The following is a 19,753-nucleotide window of genomic DNA, read 5'->3' on the forward strand; positions in this document are numbered from 1 at the left end:
ATATAAGCAACGAAAAATCTCGGAATTTTAGATATTAGGAGGTTCGGCTGAAATTTATCAAGAAAAATGTTAAAATTTCTAATATCTTATAATGGTTTGAATGAGTAATGCAGATCTTATGAATGATTGTGATTATAAAAGCAAAATAAATGGACATTTCAAACGTTTAAGATTATATGAATTTAAAAAGCAAAATATTACTTAAAAAATCCCTATTTGTTTTTTTAGTGTTTCGTAAGATTTATCTGATGTTAACATTTATTTTAGCAAAACGTATATGCTAGCGTTTTTGAAATGCGTATTTATATTTTCAATTTAGTTTCTTCTTCTTTCGTAACATATTTTCTGTTGTTTGTGCCAATTTACTTTTCGAATTTTTATAATCATTATTATTATTATTATCATTATTATATTTTTCATCTTATGTTGTCGTAGGACGTGATTAATGAATTCCTAAAATAGTAATCGTGACTCCTTTATATTCCTCTAATGATTTACTTATAATTTTTTCTTTTTTCAATGCTATATTATTCTGCTAACATATTATTTTGTTATCGTTTGCTTTTTTTCGTTTCATTTACTAGCTCAAGAGGACTGAATTTATTCCTATAGGATACTCTAATTTATAAATATATTCTTACAAACACAGTTCTACATCCATATACATATAATATGTGCAAATTATTTATTCATATAAAGATAACAAAAATATTTGCTTATATTCTATATTGCGTACTGTAATATATGTAAATATACATATACATTATATAATATTTATTATGTAATTCTGTTTAAATTGAAAAGATGGAGTTAAAATATGAAATAATTTGAGCGCCGAAATTGGAATTATATCACTGATGGGGAATGAAAAAGAAAAATGATACAAAAAATATTGAACATTTTTAATGTAATATAATAATATTATGTATGCGAGCAAATAAAGTATATATATTAATTTATACATACATCCGTTTGTATATATAACATATACATACATACATAACGTAAATTAATAAGAGTTATACATATATTTTACGTCCCCGAATAAGTTGAGAATATAGTATAACAAATCTTTCTATATAGTTGAAGGGGTAAATAATTTTGCTCATTCCCTTAATTCACATTAGTTTTATAAGTTTTATATTATGCTTTGTAAGTTTTATAAAAATATTTTGTGTAAGTATTGGCCTACGTTAAATGAATTCGTATTAAATTAATATGTAAACAACGTGTTCTAATTTATAATGTTCAAAATCTTATATAAACAGCATTCCAGCCAGACATTATTCAATTTCCTTTTACTTTAACACATTTAAGTAGCGTAGTAGTAAATTTTTGTTCTAAGTTTCTTATAAATTAGATTTGAGACAGACATAATTGTAGTTTCTGGCCACTTTTCATACATAATGTACATTTAAGCTTTGCTACTTATTAAAAGTGTTAAAAATTTTGACGATATCCATTTTATATAAAATTGTGGAAAATGCCTTCAACATTATGCCAAAATTATTTATTGACAGAAATTATATTTTTGGCTCTTAAACTATTTTTAGAAATGTATACTTTATTTATGTTTTTTGTACGTAATATGTACATTGCACATATTTTGTATTTTTACTTAAAATTCGTTTTTATATGAGCTGTTTTAAGTGCGAAACTAGTAGTAACCGCTAAAATATGTATCTATGTTTACTCTTTCATGCATGGACAACATCAATACTATTATATTATGTTTAATATAAGAAAAATTCGATATTTAAAAGTGCTTTACATGAATTTGAAATACAAAAGTAGTGAACTAACAATATAAACTAGGTTAAATTTTAAACATAAAAATTGACATCTATGGCAAAATAAGTACTGATAAACAAATAACCTTTTAACCTTTTGTAAAATGGCAACACACTTTGCGCCACACAGTTGTAATATGTGGAAATCTAATTATATAATTACAAAACACGTCTTTTTAGCTATGTACGTATGCGATTATGTAATATTAAATATTGATATATACTATAGGTCTATACATATAATTATAATATCATTTATTATTTATATGAAATTACATTGCCAACAGCGTCAAACATGTGTTGATTTTTTAAGTATACAAAATTTAGGCATACTACTTTCAGTGTTATACACACATACACATCGTGTATATTTTAAGCTGTAATATTTGAATGAAAAACTATTGAAAATTAAAAGAGTAAAATATTGCCTTTGTTTTTATTTAACGAAAAGAAAAAAAGAAAATTTTATTTATTTTCTTTCCTCTTTCAAAACGTTGAAACGAAAAATAAAGTAGAAACAAAAAAAAATAATAATAATAATAATAAAAAATAAGAAATAACAGCAGTTGCTACCAGCACAGTTAGTAAATTCCTGTGGGAATAATTAATTAGACTGTTAATCATATGTGTATTTGGTGAACCGATAAAAAATTACAATTCCAAATTATCCTGAATTTTTTTTTCTGTTCGCAACAATATTAATAAAAGTAAAAAAAAATTATTAACTACTAAATTATATTTCATGAATAATAATATACAAGTACTTACATACTTCATATGTAATTGTAAAAATGAAAAATACAAAAATAAATGAAATATTTTTGTACATCTTTTAAACCAATGTGGAGTTAAAATAAATACGAACGTATAGTTGTACAATAAAAGTACATGAAGTAAATTAAATTTATTCGTTATGGCAGTACGCACATAAAAAAAGTGATTGATTAAGTAAATAACAGACAAATCTGCAGATTGTGATTGAAATTGTAAATTATGAACTTAACTTGAATATTCATACACATATATTATGTATATTTATTTAGGTATACATGTTCACAATTTTGTATTAATAGGTATGTATGTACATATAAAAGGGGCATATAAATATCAAATTTTAAAAAAATGAATTTAAAAGAAAATATGTATATGACGACGTTTTATGTATAAAAAAATAATTTGTGTTAAATTTGTGTAAACACGATTCAGGACATTTTACATATGGTTAAGAACTTTTTTTTACACAATATTATTCAAAAATTTTCTACGAGAACTGAAATACGAGTATATTTATAGTTATTATTGTTTTATAAAATAAATTTTATTTTTAAAAAATTTCGATGCCGTGTAGCATGTCCATTAAGTTTTTTTAAATCTGATGTTTATGGTCACACAAAACTGATATTTTTTTTAATATGAAATCTTTTCTGTCATTTTCAATTAGTTTTTGAAAATATTTTTTACTTTTCATCTGTTATACTCACCTCTTGTTTGAAATTTGTAATCTTGAGAAAAATAAAGACATGGACATGCATATTTGAAAATTTGGTCAATAACGCGAATATCACTATCGTAAATATATATCTAAACATATTATGTATACATATGCAAGAAAATGCAATACAATTTACTTTACCCTTTGTAGTTTTAAACGATATGTGTTGGAGTATATACCCTCTCCTCATATATTACTCATATTTATATAATATTGTATATAATATTTACATTATGAATATGTTTACTTGAAAATGTAGATGTATAATATTAATATATACGTAATATGTATATATTATATTATATTTACATATTTTATTTACTTTAAAATATCATGAAATAAATAAAAATTAACCAAAAATTTTCTATGAGAATATTTATTTTAAATTACATTTACAGGTTTATAAATATTTGTAAATTAAATCCAGAAAAATATAATTTTTGTTGTAAATATGTAAATACAATTTTAAATTATAAATAATTTATTAAAGTAAATTGGTAAATTCTGTTAAATTATTAAATTTTCTCTTAATCTTTTTCGTTACATTATTATTAAGAAAATACCACAATTTCGTTTATAGTTTCAGATAATTTTATACTTAAATTAAGCTTATGTTTATATTAGAAAAAACCACATTAGGCGTAATGTATTATTATTATCTTATTAATATAAAATCTTTTTACAAAATTTTACAAAACTAATTTAATCTATCTCATATTAATAAATATACATATATCAGTATATAAAATGTATACATATATTATAACATTTGTAACATAACCAAAAACAAAAGGATTTTAGTATCCTTTTCATACCATTACATGATAATTTTTAATCACTTCTCCTTCATTAAATTCAAAGTACAAAACATTTTATTGATTCTACAACAATAAGGATAATAGTATTTCTATTACTTTCAATGTAAGAATTTTATGTTTTTTGTTTTTATTTTTACTTATTTTATTAATTTTTGTCTTTAATATTTTCTTTTTTATTAATTTTCACAATTTATTATGTATGTTGTCTGTACTGATACATATAATATATATTTATATATATATACATATATACACACATATTCTTTTAAATTTTTATGATATCCTTACATGACATACATAACATTCCCTTACACATATGTACGTTAAAATGTTATTGTTAAATCAAGTATGAAAACCAAATACAGGTCATTTAACAAAGATTCATTCTCACATAGCCATGTCCTAAATACATGAATATATATGTAGTAAAACATATATATGTACTTATGTATGTTTGACTGGTAGGATTTTACCACTAATTATACAAAATATCTAAATATAAAAGGATGTACCAATATATTATGTGTACATATGTGTGTACGAATTGTATATGAGCTTACATAATTTATTTTGACAAATATTTATACATATGCATATGGAAGAATGTGACCTTTATTTTCTACACATGTACATAAGTATATGTACATACTTATTGATAAAGAAAAAAAATCAAAAGAAAATTTCTAAATTAAATTACTTTCAATTATGGAAAACTTAATGTATAGAGATCCTTATTTGTTTAAAGTCACGTGTAAAGCATTAAAAATTCTTATAAGACTAAACTATTACTTTTGGTATACTATATAAAAAACGCATAAACTTACATGTATTTCATCCAAAATCTTACTGAACTAATTTTTTATTTCAAAACTTATTCTCTCATATTGTGATTATATTAATTAAAAAAAACGTGGTCCTTCGATTTGTACCTGAGAAACTAAAATTATGCATATCATATTTTTTTTCCATTCTAACATAGTGTGGAACATAACATTCTAATGGTGTATTAATTTGGGGAACAGGATCAAAGCAGTGATGCAGCGGGGCAGTACAATATAATATCTGGCAGGGTTGATGAAGGCAGTTATAAAAATGTAAAAAAAATAATCCACGTCCACACTAGCTCATATAGTGCGCATCTCTCTGAATTGTATTTTTATAGCCGTCTATAAAATACTTCGATTTACCTTAAAATATTTTATGTGATAATGCCTTTAGAAACAAGCCGCATCTTTATATACTTACTAAACTGAATATTAAAAATAGTTCCGAAATTCTGGTAATACTGTATTAATATAAAAATTAGCTTTTAAACCCAAATTGCTATGATAATTACGGTAACTGTTACTACAATTCTGAGATCAAATACAGTTACCCATTTTCAAATCAAACTAAAAGAAAATCATTCCTCCTTGGAACAAATTAATTATTTGTCTGGAAATTATATAGCTGTACACATAATGTTCTTAATCACACAAAAATGCGTTTTACTCTATTAAAATCTTATAAGTATCGAATCGATTTTTTTATTTATTACAAAATAATATTGATATTATATGTTTGTGCACACAATACACAAATTTAATTAGAGGAAAATTTCATATAGATATTATACATATGTATGTATGAATTATTTGTGTTTGTTTAGTACATTGAACTTGAAGATTAGAAAAGAAAATAATATAATTATTCAGCATTAATTAACCAGTTCATGTTTAAATTGTAAGCATGTTACACCATATACATATGTATATGAGTTTTCTATTATCTGCATTTAAGTAAGAACATAAATAGTAAATAATCTAATTAATTTTATAGAATCAAAAAAATTAAAAACCCTAATGGATAAATACTCTTGCAGTTAAGTAATAGAATTATGTAAAAACGTTTTCATAAGAAAATTTTGTGTTGTCACAAAAAAAGATAAATTTAATAACCTTTTGTTCTGTCTTCTTCTTCTAGTATTTTCTTTTGCATTTGCAAAATATATGCAAGTATTGTCCAATTATTTTTAAGAAAATATAAATAAATTTAAGCCGATGACAAATCTATTTTGTGATAATGAATCACAATTATATCTTGAAAGTTTTTTTTTTCGAATAACAAATTAATTTTCCCATAAGACAATTAGTCTGCTTGGATGAGAATGTAATTAATGATATTATATCTATTCCTTACAGTATATTTAAAAAGCTATATCAAAGAAAAAGAATCAAATTACAATAATTACACTGACTTAATGCAATAAGTTTGAGAAATTGGGTTTAAGTAAACATTTGTCACTCTTTCGATATTAAAAAATTTACTTATAGTAAGTATCATAAATTTATAAGCAGACCGAATTTAACTTAAACGATGTAATTGTATTATACCTCTCTAATAATATTAGCTAGTTACATTATTAATTATAATTTATTTATATTGAATATCAGAATAAATATTTCAAAAAATCTTCAAAAACTTCGTCAAATTTTCTATTAAAAATAAGTAAAAATTTTTATTTAAATAATTGTATTCAAAGCATTTTCCTGCTCTTTAATAAAAACTGATCCAAATTGAACTTTATACAGCAAAAAATTCAGTGTTTATCATAAACACTGGACTATCTTTTTACCGTTTTTCATTAAGGTTCTATTTTTTTTTTCATTTTAAATTTTATTGATTACATGATAAAATATAGTACGACTTTACTCTTAGGTTAAATAAAATATTCCTTTCTTTGAAACGACGATTGTATTATTTCAATCATGAAAAGAAATTATTTATGCAAAACGAAAATGAAGAATTTTGGAACGCCAAAAAATTAGACAAAAATTTCGCAACGCTAATCTAACATAACAGCTGATTTCAACATGAGAAACAAAATCCAAATGATTGGCAATATTAAATTTGGTATATAACACACACAAATAATTATTAATATGTACCAGATTTTTTACCATCCTTTTCTGAAAATATATTTATACTTTTTTACCATTCACAAAAATTATTACTTACTTGCATTAAAAAAAAATATTCTAGTATGATAATTTAATTCTTTTTTTCAGTCTGAAAAATCCGATTTCAACTGAAGCATAATTTTTTGCTCTTTCAGTAAGTACACCGTGCTCAATATTTCTATGAATTCATCACCATTATTAAAATTAAAAGTTCAAGGGCTATCCTATATTTTTGTATATAATTGTATATTTACATGTACATGTATGTAACAGATAACGAAATTTTAAAAAATGGAAAAACAACAAGGAAGAAAAAAAGTTTTTCTAGGTCCTTATACGCCATAAAATGAATGTCCTTGGACATTTTTCCTCCCTCCTCTAATACGTATTATAAAAAGGAAATATTTTATACATTTTTTTTTTCGATAAAGTTCTATTCTCATTCTTTAAAAGTTTTTTAGGCTAAGACAAAAAAAAACTTTGGCTGTAAACCACAAAACAAAAACAGGAAAAAATTATTTTCCTATTCAAGGAATCTGTGTAAACAATGTGAACAAAGGACTTATGATAATATGTATGAATGAAAGTGAATTTTTAAAAATATAAAAGGAAATTTTTGCTATTTTTTTCAGTATACTTCTACTTACCTATCGAATATTTTTAAAAGAAATTACTTTATTTGAAAATTGTTTTGGGAAAGGTAACAAAAAACTTTGTATTTTTTTTTTGTACTTTCCAAATTAAAACTATACGGGGAATCTAAAAAAAAGGAAATAAAGAATAAATGCTCATTGAAAAAATCCTAAATAAATTCAGGAATAATATAGTAAAATAAAAGGTAGCTAAGCATAGAAAAATATTTACAAGCTAAGAAACGTTTCTTTCATTTTCTATATTCGCTTTAAGTTGTTTCATAAAATAATAAAATACCAAATATGAAAATATTTTTAGTATTCTAATCTTTAGTGCTTTTTACATTGTAATATGAAATTGTATAGATTTTTATTTTAAGATAAAAAGCGGAAATTCTACAATGTTATTTCTGGAGAACACTCAAAGCTATCAAAAGAAAGAAACGCAATTAACAAAATCCATATATATGTATACATAAATATATACTTATTTATTATAATACCTTTGTATTACTTAATTAATTTTTAATGTACATATATATCACGTTACAAACAGCTTTAGTATATAAGACATGAGTTACATTATGCAAAATAAAACACAAAAGATTCGGCATTTTGTTTTACTTTATTCTATTAAAGTGTTCAGCTTTATTCATCTGCAGTACTCTACTTCACAAGTAAATATTTTATATCCATAATTAAAACCAAAGTTCACCGCAAATTTAATTTTACTTGTGTAAAACAAATTATAAATTTAGAGAGAAACTAATTAACAATATTTTCGTTTGATAGCAAGATTCTTCGTTACGAGTATTCGATTGATAAAATTTATTTTATTGCGATATTGCGGTAACAAACCAAATAACAATAAAATATTTTTCTATATTCATTACAAGTACCTACAATGAAAAGTTTCCAAATATCATTTCATCCACCTTATTATTTCTGTGAGGAAATAATTTTTAAGGTATGACAAACTAAACTTTCTATTTATTTATTACAGCTATCGACGATTTTAATACATTTAATGCAATAACTTTTAACTGAGTCAATTTGAATTTCCCTTCTATTCTTATTATCTGTTTGGCGAGAATTACGCTTCTAATTTTTTCTTCTATCGCATTATTAATATTCTTTTTGTTATTCATTGTTAACATTTATCGCAAGTAGATGATTGGTATACTTTTCTTGGGTGAACACTCCTTCGGGGTAGTTGAAAAGAATAGTTATGCTAGATATAGTTTCATTTGTATACATGGCAATTCCAAAAGCTATTCTTTGTATGTTAATGAAAATTGTTATGGGTTTAGCCTTTATAAGGATTTTAAAGCTTTTCTAAATTATAAAATAAATTATTTGTTCAAAAATTAAAGTAAATTTTGTATTTTAAACTTCCTTTAAACTTTTAAAAGTAGACAGATTTTTATATTTTGGAATTTTTTATATTAATTCTTGATAAAATAGTATTATCCTTTTATATTCTAATTCAATGTTTTTTTATAATGTTTATCTTTTGACAAAGTAAACAAATTGAATATTTGGAAAGTCTTGAATTTATATAGAACATCCACCCGTTTAACTAAATAATTTCTAACACACATCGATATTAACATATGTATAAATAAAAACATCCGAAGGAATCTGGATATATGGATGTAAAGAAAAATTTTGTGTATTTTTAAAAATAAATTTTTATCTTTTCCTATGCCATGTTTTGGCGCCAAGCGTATACCCTTAAATCATGTTATGCATCATAAACTTATTTCAAAGAAAATTTTTATCAATAAATTCAACAAAAATAGAAAAAACAAATCTATATTTCGAAGTCTCTTTTCAAAGTAACAAATCATTTATAACATACATTTTCTATAAGTTTATGTATGTGTGTATGTAGATACCTATAAATTATTTTGTATTTACTCTGTTATAATTATTAACAGAATGTTTCATTCAAGGTGAATAAACTGAAAACATTAGAATATAAAGAAAAAATTTAAAATCAGTACTCTATACTCAACAATTGAAATAACTCAACAACAATAGTTTAGCAATAATAATTCAATAGAAATTTCAATAATCAATAATTTGCTTAAAGTTTAAATTACTTCTTTATTAATTTTGTCTGAATTAAATCAAAATCTAAATCAAATCAATTTATAGCTATATTAGCAATTAAATTTTTTTCTTAATTAGTTCCAAATACTTAATTTTATCTAAGAAATTTCATTTCTATTTAAATATTTCTCTTATCTGAATATAAAATGAATGCGAAAAATGGTGACCTTTTTAAAGATTTTAAAATTTTAGAAAGAACAAAATCTTACAAGAATCTTTTTCTAACCTATAATCCAAATTCTAATTCTAATTATGTATATGTATAATTGAATAGTTTTCCACAAACTTAAATATTTGTACACTAGTACACATACATATAGAGATTAATCTAAATACAAGCAATTAATTTATTTTAATTTAGCAATACAATTATATGTATATTCAACGTAATCAACGTAACCTACATTTTAAATTGTTATTATGGGTCAGACATACTTTTAAAAAGTTTATTAAAGGAAATACATACATACATGCATGCATATATGTATGAACCTATACGGATAAATTGTTTTCTTATTATGCATAAGGATAATTATATAGGAAAGGGTAGAAAATTCATTTTCGGTTTAATATTCTGAAATTGTAATAGTTCCAGTTAGTTTATATATTTAATTTATTAGTAACCCTACCATTTTTTTTTTTTTTTCAATTTATTAGATTCTCGGGAGAACTATTTTATTAAATTGTTATTTTAAAATTATCTTAAAATTCTTACTTTTGTCAAACAGAGAGAGTCCGTCGGACATATTAATATAACGCAATTGAAAAAAATTATCGAGGATTTCCAAGTTTTTTAAGTTTTTTTCAAGTAAATCGCTTAACATCGTAATATAAATTTTTAAGAGTCAGTGTAAACGGAGAAGGCAATTTTTCGCAAATTACAATTCAAAATTACATTTATACCATGAGTTCTGATATATTGAAAATTCCGAAAACATAGCTTTTTCTTTTTGGCGGTTTAACACAAGTTTGAATGGGTAAACTTACACATGAACTTCTTAAATTTTTGGCAGATTCTTAATTAACGCTTTTCCAAAAAAATTTTGAAACAAAGTGCTTATTAGTTTCACTCTGTCCGTCCGTTCGTGAACATGTTTACAAATTATACAAAGTTTATAACATTCTTGAAGATAGAATAGCCGAAATTTCATATGTAAATTACTAGAAACTTATTTCCGTAGAAGCAAAATTTTTACCTATCATCCCCCTCTAAAAGTTATAGTCCCTAAAATCCTAAAAATGGTATATTATTTTGACTATTTATTGTGGCGAAACCACAGCCATTTTTGGTATTCTATATAAACGCAGAAAAGTAGTGGTGGGCCCCTTTTACAGAGTGATGTGGGCAATTTTCTAAAAATTTTGAAAAATATAAATATTGAATTATATTGAAAATTACTTTAATAAAAGCGTAAGATTATAATATATATAAATGTTTGTCGACGTGGATGATTGTGGTTACATTTTTAAAGGTGTTTTTTTTAAGAGATCATAACTACGTAAGGTAGTTGAGAATACAATAAATTTCTTGATAGTGGTGATACGCTTAGCAATTCGCTCGCACTTATCTCACGAACTACTCTCATTAAAAAAAGGTAAGATTATATAACTCCTCTTATTAACAGTCACATAAGTGCAAAAATCATTTATTTGGGGGGTGTCACATTTATTATTTACAATATACAATTTATAACAATTAAAAATTTCAGATTTTTGTTTCATTTCTAATTTTAAATAAAATAATATTGTCACAATTAATTCAGTATCTTCATATATATATATATATATATATATATATATGTATATATATATACCTCACCAATATGTATATAACAATTTTAAATCAAAATATTCAAAGAATGATAATTTTCAATAAATTTTTGGTTGAAAATCTTTTATTTTGGTTCTCTTACTTATAAACGGATTTCTTTCGCTTAAAAATAAATCTTTCTAAAACATTATCAAGCATTAAAAGGATCCTTGAAAATAAATTATTTCATAAAATATGCCCGTATGTATATATACATATATGTATACATACATGTATGTTTAAATAATATTTGAATATTTCAAATTTAAATCAGAAATGTTCAGCTCCATAATATTTGTATTATAGTGCACGTTCGTTTTAAGAAAATAGAATATTTAATTTCCATAATAACATATTTTTGTATACATACATACATACATGTGAAATATCTGTTATATTTTAATATTATATATTGTATTATGATTTCCTTTTATTTAATATCTAAGAATATTTACCGTATAGAAAATCTTTACCTTCGAAAAGAAATAACAACACAAGGATGAGAAAAAAGTAAATAAATAGCAGCAACAAACATAAAAACAAAAAAAAATACTCAAATTGGCAATATAGAAGGCAATTTGGTTATGATCAGTTTCCTGTCTAATCATAAATTGCAAATTGGGTCCAACCAACCATTTCAACATTGTACAATATTCTCTACACATAATATTATACGAACATAGGTATGTATTTTGTATAACATATTCATAACATGTGTATATGGAATACATTTGTTGTAAAATATTATTATTGGATCATTGATTGTTAGTGCTTTTTTTTATTATTATTATTGTTATTAGTGCTATTATTATTGTTGTTGTTGTTTTTTTATACACATTTATATTAAATGGCTTTGTATCAAAAAGGTTCTTTTTACTTCTTTTATTTTATGTTTTTAGTATCATTTACTTATGTTTCTATATTATTATGCTACTTTTAGATTTTCGAAAAATTTTATACTAATAATATTTCATATGGATAGAACATGACTCTCAAATCGGATAATAATAAATATCTATCAAAGGAAATCAACAAAAATTTATATTTACGTGTACAAATGGTATATTATATTATTATTTACATGAATAATGTTTTATATACGTACATATAATTTTATGTGACTGTATGTTTATATAAATTATATAACCTAATAAAATAATAATAAGAGAATTTTGAATCAGAATTGTATATTACCTATAGTAGTAAGATATGATTCCTTTTTTATTATTTGAAAAATTGTATTATTCCATGTATATTTGCTTATATATATACTTATATATAATATATAATACATATTTGTCATATATATCATAATATATTTATATATATATATATGTAATGAATGAAAGTGTTGTGATATTATAAGGCAGATTTTGTGGTTATTATTAGTAAAGTGATTTTTATTTATAAAGCTTAGAATTATTTATAATTTAAATTACAAATATATGGGACATTAAACTCTTTGAGCCAACACTTCTAAATTAAAATTTTTTTTTTTAATTATAAATATACGTGTCAATAGACGTCACGTGTTTTTAAAATGTTCTATTATATTTATTAAACTTGGGTTAAAATAACTTACAAATTTACAGCTTCTTGGCCGTTTTAAGAGGAATAAATGAAATTTTCCGAAATAAATGATATTATGCGAAACGTATTCGTATAATTTCAATGAGTTTTAAGATATCATAAAATTATTTTATAATTCCCTCGAAAAGCCTTTGAAAGGGCTTATGAAATTAAATAAAAAATTTTTTTTAGATTAGTTTCTTTATTACTAAAACCGTTGATTTAAGATCTAATTCAACCGAATTCAAATAAGCCCAAGTCTGCACCGTAATTACTCTAGGAAACTTGTAAATTTGAATGCGTTCCTGAGTTATAGGAAAAGATGGAAAATATATACCAGATGTCTTTTCCAACGGAATAAATTCATTGCCTCCAGATTCCTTTCGGACATTCATAATCTTACTGGTATAATGAAATAATAAAACTAGTTTTTTATTTGGTATTATGAGCTGTCAGAGTTTTATCTATATTTAGTTTAATAAATTAATACTAGTAAATTAACTTGTTGAAACTTTTGCAAGTCATTTCATATTCTTTTGTATACACGTGTATAAGCTCAAGGAAAGTGAAAGTGACGTAAAATGAAATGTTGAAATGAAAAATGAAATTATTAAATAGCAATATTCAAAATCGACATTATATCCATGAACTTTCGTAAATCCTAATTACATTACAAACTGGATGTTCATTTTGCAACCAATATTGTATTAAGCGTTATCACTGTGATAAAAATTTAATACTACAAAACATTAAAATACAAAAATTATTTTCTTTTTTTAATTTTAATTGCTTGCAGCTCAAATTTATTTTAACTTTTTACTTTTTCTACTTTTCGTACTTTTTGTATTTGTACATAGTACATATTTGTATTTGTCTATTTACTTATTTATTTACTCTCTTTTCATAAAAATTTGTTTCCTTTTTTGTGTTATCAAACGTGTATATTGTTTCCAATTTTTAATAGAAATTTTATTCTTTCTGTTTATTTAATTGAATACATAAAAGATTAAACAAAAAGCTTAAAAATTCATCTTGTTTTGTTTCGCTGTAAACAAGTGCGTCTTAATTTTGTAGCTAAAGGAAAATGATTTTTTTTTAACAAGTTTTTTTTGTACTTTATATTCTTTAAATGAAAATGTTACCTAATCTGTAAAACGAACCGCAAGACACAGAATTATTTAGTACTATGAAGAAGGAAAATATAGCAAGGTGTATTACCTAATATAGAATATTGTTAAGTTATAAATTAAAAAGACTTAATAATAACTCAACAATAATTATAAAATAAAATGACTTAATTTTACTCAAGATTTCAGGAAACTGTTCAAAATCTTACCAAAAAAAAAATTTATTGTTTTTTTACATTTTGTTATTGCAATTTCTAACCATTTGGTTACTTATGATAAGAAATTTTCATTAGACAATTTTATCAAACATTTAAACAAGACGTGAAAATGTTAAAACGCATCTTAATTTGATAAATTTTTGAGGCAATTATTTAAAGTAGTTTTATTTCGTACTAATGTAATAAATATAAATGAAAAAACTGTGGTTACTAAAATAAATTTAAGTAAATAAATTTTTTGTTTCTCATAATAAAAATTTAAATATAAAATACATAAAACAACGAGAACATCGAAAAGTACATGTATCTACTTAGGTATATAAAGTAATTTTAAATCCTGGAACATGCATTTTTTCATATTGATATAAATTACATAAATTCAAAATGGTGGTCAATTGTAAAACTTTAATTTTTTTTATATAAAATATGCATTTATTAATAAAAAATTAATTGTATCTTCTGTATACTTGTATGTGCACATTTATTTTTCAAAAAATTATTTAGTTCGAATAGTTGCAGATAACTCGAAGCAAAATTTATGTTTATATAAAATTTCTATATGCATGTACAATCTATATATTAAGTATGTGTATATAAATTGTATACATTTGAGAACATTTTGTATTACCTATACATATATTTGCGCTCTTAAATATTTGGTAAAATATGCAGAAGCATAGGAGATTTTTATGGAAATTTTCAAACAGAGTGATATCCAATTAGCCACAGGAATTAAACACATCATTATGGTAACTGATGACTCTTCAAAAATAAAGATATCATATTTTAACAAATACATAGTATAAGTTTTTGTTGTTGTACATTGTTAATTGCACATTAGAAACATTTAATAACTTTATTTTTGAACTATAGATCACTATATTATTGTTAGAATTTTGTTAATTTTAAGCACTTGAATTAATTTCGTTTTAGTAAGATTACATTTATGTATATACTAATCGTGTATGTTACTACTTATTGGTTACATAAAAAGTAGGTAATAGGAAGTCTATAAAGTACCGTAATTCCTTTTAATCTATTGTTAAATTACAGGACTTTCTAATGATGATTTTACAGGTTAATTGATTTAGTCAAATAAACTTTTGGAATTTTTATAATAAAGTTTTAATTTTCTTCGTATAAGATAAATGTGTAAAGTTTTAAATACGTATTTATTATTAATTAACAAATTCCATTTTACATATAAAATTTATAGTTTTTAAATTTTTTTTTATTACAAAAAAAAAGTTAACATTTTTTTATATATGTAAAAGCTACATATAACTTAAACATCCTGTAATTTTTCGAAATATCTATAACATGCATTTCCATCGGATACAAGAAAGGGTACAAATAATTTAAAAGTAAAAGCACAGAATGTTAGAAGTCATAAATTTTTATCTGGGCTTCCAAGTGCTTCAAAAAATTTATTGCTTTTTTAAAGTTTGCCTGGAAGTTGAAGCAATATAAAAATAAAGAAAACATCCTTGTTTTCGTGCCTGTATCTAATTTTTTACTCTTTTCATTTTCTCAATTTCTCTTCTTGTAAATTTTATTTTTTTTTTGTTTACAATGTTGCTTCTTTTTGAAAATAATAAAAAAAAATATATAATTTTTTTAGTTTTTATAAAATATATTTATTAAAAAAAAGAACAGAACGACTTTTTATTCTTTGTCAATGCAAATATTTTTTATATGAAAAATAAAACTGTTTTTTTTTTTTTCAATAATTTTTCGCTAGAGGATGTTTGTAAAATATAACTAGGTTCGGTAACATGATCATATATCTTAACTTACAAGATTTTTTTTTGTATCTTAAGAAATTGCAAAAGCTAAATTGTTTGCTAGTTAATATATTGTTTCGAGAGCCAAGACCCATGCAAGTAGAAACATCTATATTAAATTTATTTTCAAAACCAAACTATGAACATTTTTAAACCCAACTAGTTGCACTGAAGAAAATATATGGAATATATGTTAAGTACCGATATATAAACTGAATGTTTTAATACAAAAGAGAGAATGACTATTGCATTTTTAAAAAAATATATTAAAGTTATCAAAAAGAAAAAGAAAATATTATAATTGATTAGGAACTAAAACCATAGCACTTTGAAGCTTATTTAAATCACACAAAATGAATACTTCGTGGTAAAGAAAAAACAAATTCAATATATTGTAAGGATTTAATTAACAAAAATTCAACATTAAATTTATTCTTATAAAATAATTTATTCTATCATTTACATATCATGGTCCGCATTGAGTTGGTAAACTTGTACATATTCTAATAATATATTCTATTTAGTGTCTTTTATATGTAAGATATGCAAAATATTAATACTTTATATTCCCACAGAATAATTGAAACAAAAAAAAAATTGGTATCACGTTTTGTAATTTTGAACAAAATTTTATTAATAAAGGGACTGCTATATTTTAAATTTTTGATTCCCCAGTAATATTTCTTATTATGAGTTCACAGATTCTTTCTTTAAAATTGTCTTCTTTAATATATTATATAGCTAAACGTTATATAATGTAATTCATGTAACATTGTGTAAATATTTGCACATGAGTATAACAATATTTTTTATATACAAATTTGAAAGTGCACAAAAAGACAATATTTTCTTTTACTTTAAATATTATGATATAAGAATTTTATTTTAAAGTAATATTAACAAAGCCTTTATAATACATATAAGAAAGTATTCCTCAAAAAAACCATAGTATGTTCAAAAAATATTCAAAAGTAAACTTTATCTTCCATTGCATTCATCACTTTTACACTTCAATATTAATTTTTTCCATTTAAATATCTACATGTATGGTACATACAATTCTATAAACTAATCCGTGAAATTTTCTTTGCCAACAAGAGAATACAAATAATAAATGAGAACAATCATAGGACTAATTCTTCAAAATAGCAAAACAAAAAAAAGTGTAAAAATTTTCGTATACCAACATATATTTTTAGTTATCCTTATGGATTTAAATATATTAGTATAAAGTCACTTGTTTACCAAAATTTTTTTAAGGCATTTTAAAAAAAACATCAAAATAATATCTTTTAAAATAAAAACGTCCCAATAATACACGAAACATGAAAAAAAATGAATATCCGTCAACAAGTTGTAAGATAAATGGTTTCCCAACAAAGTGCTTAAAACTTTTTCTTAAAATTTAACTTTTTTTTTACATCTAGAAAAAAAATTCAAATTGCATTTTCCTTTTTTATTTTAAAATAATATTAATGACACAAGAAACTTGTAAAAATTGCACTCGGGCGCAATTTTATACATAGAAGCTTTGTATTCATATTTCGCTTCTTTTGAAAATTTTCTATTGTAATCATTGTTTCTTGAATTTTTCTTAATAAACTAAACACATATTAAAGTAGTATTGGCAAAATAATTAAAGAGATAGAATTGGAAAAGCTAGAATTAAGGATAGACAAACTTGGTTTGAATGCTTAATACTTTTTCTTATTTTCGTAGTTTTTCATTTCTGGTAATATAAGCAATATTTCGTGTATTGAAATGATCATGTATATATATTGTACTTGGGAAATTGTGAATTTTGATTTAGTAGAGGTTCCGATTATGCGGTTTGATTTCTTTGAAAGTTCGTCAGCTAGTTCCGTTGCCAAACATAACTTATATAATGAATTTCAAGAAACTGCTTTAATAACTTTCTTTGATAATGAAAAAAGTATAAAATCGACTCCTAAGAAAGTCGGGTTTCCCTGGTACGCGTTCATTCTTTTAATAAACAAAATTCAAATATAAAATTTCAAATAATATAGTAAATCCCTAAGACCTGAAATATCCTAAAAATTGATCAATCCTCATGGTCAAAGCTTAAATAATAGAAAAATACATGATCATTTTGTGCCATCACATAACCTCTTTTATTATATGTAGCACTTTTACGTGCTCTCTTAGTATATGTAATAATAGTTATGGCCGGTAACTAGAAAATCTTTGGTCGATTTTTTTCTTATCACAACGTTTTAATTAAAAACAAAAATATTTTCTTAGTTTATTCTTGTAAATGCTATCATTAGCATTATCATACAATTCATGACGTAATTGTGTATAATTACTTAAATAATATATATTTATAATATTAAGCGTTATTACATTTAATTTGAAAATTCTTTTATTCGAGAGCATTTTCCTATCTTATATTCATACTATTAAAAAAGTTTTTAATTTACATAAATATTCCAACAAAATTTCAAAAAAATTTACTTATTAGTTTCACTTTCCCGGTCCGTCAGTCCGGAAACTTATGTGCCTTTCGAGATGGAAAGCTAAAAATTTATGCACAATTTAATCTTTGCGGAAAATCTATTTCGCTGTAAAAGAAAATTTTCAACTTTCTTTAATTTATTTCAAAATGCCATTTTTAGAATATTCTTCTTCTTCAAAGTAGCATATTTACTGTAGTGTGAAAATACGGTTCAGACTAAAAATTATCATTAACCTATTTTTACTGATCGTAATTCATATACATAAAAAAGAAGATATAGTGAAGGCACCAAATTTCACATGTCAAGTTTTCGGTGGAAATTCGCTTCTCAATGCTGTACTTGAATAAACTATTTTCAGAGGAATATCTTTTTGTCTGTCTGTTTCTATATCGATTTGTGTATCAGTCTGTTTATGCAAATTAGTATTTCAAATTCTGTTGAGCCGATTTGGATGCAATTTTTAAATTAATAAACAAAAATAATTTCGATTTAGTTTGGCACCAGAATTAAATCTCAAAATATGGAAAATTTTAAATTTTAAGAATTTCTACAAAAGCAAAAACTAGCTGTATTGTTATAATAATGATTCTTTCGCTAATTTATGTCATAGTAAACGTATACAACATATGATACTATTGGTATAAAAAATATTTATTTTGAAGGCTTTTCATTTGTGTGAGGGAAAAGTCTTACTTTACAAACCATTTGTTAGATCTAAATTTATTTTACTCTTTTTCATTGCAAATAAATATTATGCATAGAAAATATGCATATATATACATATATGTATAATTTTTATATAACTAAAAAAAAGACAAAATTTTTTAATTATAATTTAAAGTATTTTTCTCTCAAATCTGTAAGTAAACTGCCTAAAAATGATAATGATATTTTATTAGGAACGGCAAATTTTTGTTTAAAATTTTTTATTTTACTTTGTTATAACACCTTTAATACGGAGATTAACACAAAAATACTATTA

Source organism: Condylostylus longicornis, unplaced genomic scaffold (genome assembly GCF_029603195.1).
Source record: "Condylostylus longicornis isolate FDR11 unplaced genomic scaffold, ASM2960319v2 ptg000045l, whole genome shotgun sequence".
Lineage (NCBI taxonomy): Eukaryota > Metazoa > Arthropoda > Insecta > Diptera > Dolichopodidae > Condylostylus > Condylostylus longicornis.